We start from the raw sequence: 3,510 nt of genomic DNA, 5'->3' as shown, positions 1-3,510 counted from the left end.
GCATGGACGCAGGGGAATGGTCTCTTCACCCGGACGTGTTTCAAGAGATTGTTGCCGCTGGGTGAAACCGAACGTCGACCTTTTGGCGTCCCGGCACAACAACAAGGTCCCGGCATTCATGGCACGTTCTCAAGGCCAGATTGGTCGCAGTTTCCACTGCCTTACGTATTTCCTCCTCTGGTGATGCTGCCCAGAGTGTTACGCAAGTTCAGATCCGACTGCCGCCGCGCCATCCTCGTCGCTCCAGACTGGCCGAGGAGGTCGTGGTACCCGGATCTGTGGCATCTCACGATAGGCCAACCGTGGACATACCAGGCCGGCCAGACTTGCTATCTCAAGGGCCGTTTTTCCATCTGAATTCTGCGGCCCTCAACCTGACGGCGTAGCCTTTGAGTCCTGGATCCTAGCGTCTTCAGGGTTATCTCAAGAGGTCTTTACCACTATGAGACAGGCCAGGAAATCAACGTCCGCCAAGATCTACCACAGGACGTGGAAGATCTTTTTACCCTGGTGCTCTGATCAGGGTTTTACTCTGGCCATTCGCCTTGCCCACTTTTCTGTCCATCCTTCAATCCGGAATGGAAAAGGGGTGGTCTCTCGATTCCCTTAAGGTACAAATTTCGGCGCTTTCTGTGTTTTTTTTTTTTTTTTCAAAAGCGTCTAGCCAGGCTTCCTCAGGTACGCACGTTCCTGCAGGAGGTTTGACACATAGTCCCTCCTTCCAAGCGTCGGCTAGAACCCTGGATCGGAACAGGGTGATACCGGCTCTTCAGGAACCACCCTTCGAGCCGATGAGGGATATTTCTCTTTCACGCTTTCGCAGAAGGTGGTCTTCCTAGTGGCAGTCACGTCACTCCGCAGAGTGTCTGACATAGCAGCACTGTCATGCAAAGCCACCATTCCTAGTGTTTCACCAGGACAAGGTGGTTCTGCGTCCGGTTCCGGAATGTCTCCCGAAGGTGGTATCCTCTTTTCATCTCAATCAGGATATCTTCTTACCCTCTTTTTGTCCTCATCCAGTTCACCGATGTGAAAAGGATTTGCACTTGTTAGGTCTGGTGAGAGCACTCAGACTCTACATTTCTCGTACGGCGCCCCTGCGCCGCTCGGATGCGCTCTTTGTCCTTGTCGCTGGCCAGCGTAAAGGGTCGCAGGCTTTCAAGTCAACTTGGCTCAGTGGATCAAGGAACCAATTCTTGAAGCCTACCGTTCTGCTGGGCTTCCGGTCCCTTCAGGCTGGAGGCCCATTCCGCCAGAGCCATGGGTGCGTCCTGGGCATTGCTGCACCAGGCTACGGCTCGGCAGGTGTGTCAAGCGACTACCTGGTCGAGTCTGCACACTTTCACGAAGCACTATCTAGTGCATACCTATGCTTCGGCAGATGCCAGCCTAGGTAGGCGAGTCCTTCAGGCGGCGGTTGCCCACCTGTAGGAAGGGGCCGTTTTACGGCTCTTTTTACCGAGGTATTCTTTTACCCACCCAGGGACTGCTTTTGGACGTCCCAATTGTCTGGGTCTCCCAATGGAGCGACAAAGAAGAAGGGAATTTTGTTTACTTACCGTAAATTCCTTTTCTTCTAGCTCCAATTGGGAGACCCAGCACCCGCCCCTGTTCCCTTCGGGCTGTTGTTCTTTTGTTCTTTTGTGTACACATGTTGTTCAGATTGAATTGTTCTTGGTTATGGTTTTCAGTTCTCCGAACATCCTTCGGATTGAATTTACCTTAGACCAATTTATAAGTTTCCTCCTTCCTGCTTTTGCACCAAAACTGAGGAGCCCGTGATGCACGGGGGGTGTATAGCAGAGGGGAGGGGCTTTACACTTTTAAGTGTAATACTTTGTGTGGCCTCCGGAGGCATAGCCTATACACCCAATTGTCTGGGTCTCCCAATTGGAGCTAGAAGAAAAGGAATTTACGGTAAGTAAACAAAATTCCCTTCTCTCTAGAAGAAAAAATGAAAAAAGCAAGAAATACTAAATGTATAACAAAATTAGCGCTAATGAAAAAAACTACTCCGTGCAAAAAATAATCCTCATTCTGCTCCCTCTGGAAAAATATATGCGGAAGAGCTCAGAATAGAACTACAGGAACCCAATTTTTTTTATTATTGTAATTTTTAGATATACTGAATTTGTTTTATAAGATGTACCCCAAATTTGAAGGAGGAAAATGACAAAATAAATTTTTACTATTAAAACGAGGGTCTGTCTTATATTAGCACACGAGGGGGGAGCGGCCCAGGCAGATCTCAGAAGGCAGGGTCAGCGAGGCTGCGGGCTTGGAGGATTGGGTGTTGCTGCTCAGGAGGGTCAGTGGATGGACGGCCAGTGATGCAGGAGGGTCGGTGCGCGATGCTACGGTTCAGGAGGGTCAGTGGACGGAGGGGCGGCGATGCTACGGCTCAGGAGGGTCAGTGGATGGAGGGTCGGCGATGCTGCGGGCTCAGGAGGGTCAGTGGACGGAGGGTTGTCGATGCTGCGGGCTCAGGAGGGTCAGTGGACGGAGGGTCGGCAATGCTGCGGGCTCAAGGAGGGTCAGTGGATGGAGGGTCGGCGATGCTGCGGGCTCAGGAGGGTCAGTGGACGGAGGGTCGGCAATGCTGCGGGCTCAGGAGGGTCAGTGGATGGAGGGTCGGCAATGCTGCGGGCTCAGGAGGGTCAGTGGATGGAGGGTCGGTGATGCTGCGGGCTCAGGAGGGTCAGTGGATGGAGGACTGGTGATGCTGCGGAATCAGGAGGGTCAGTGGATGGAGGACCTCACACTGCTTCCAAGTCTGCTCATTAAGTCTTATGGCTATGCACGGCTTTCCCTGCCCACCCTCTTCTTTGTCTTTGCTTGCAGTCACTGTGCCCACACCCTCTGTCGCCATCTGTGATTGTTTCCCCTTACACTCGCTGTCTGGATCCCTGAGTAGTGTAAAAATAAATTGGAAAAGATGGTGCAGGGCCCCCAGCTGTGTGCGCTATCTTGGCTGTGTGTGAAAAGACAAAGGTCCCAATGTAGATTGTGCCCTTTTTTTTTTTTAACTGCATGCACTCCTTCAACCTCCAGTTTTGATACTTACCCAAGATAAAGCAGACGGCTGGTGACTGGAAGTCTCATGCTGTGGAGGCCTTTGGTTATTTGGTCCTCCAGAGCCTGAAAATAGCAGCCTGCAGCTGTCCCAGACTTGTGTCCTGGCTCTGCTACATTCTGAAAGCGTTATCACTAGAGATGAGCAAACCGGTCGTGGTTCGGCTCGAGTTCGGTTCGACCAACCGAACTCGAACCGCATAGGAAACAATGGCAGGCATTCTCAAACATATAAAAACACCTAGAAAACACCCTCAAAGGTGTCCAAAAGGTGACAAACAACTCACAACACAAACACATGGGAAAGTGACAAGAACAAATTCTCATGCGAAAACAAAAGAGCGTAACGAGGAAAAAGAGGACGAGACACATATAGGCATGGCATGCCCTTCTAAAATCATGTAAAACACCGCAAGGTGACTCCAAGCGTAGTCTCCC

The sequence above is a fragment of the Anomaloglossus baeobatrachus genome, chromosome 2 (assembly GCF_048569485.1).
Source record: "Anomaloglossus baeobatrachus isolate aAnoBae1 chromosome 2, aAnoBae1.hap1, whole genome shotgun sequence".
Classification (NCBI taxonomy): domain Eukaryota; kingdom Metazoa; phylum Chordata; class Amphibia; order Anura; family Aromobatidae; genus Anomaloglossus; species Anomaloglossus baeobatrachus.
This window is presented reverse-complemented; position numbering follows the sequence as displayed.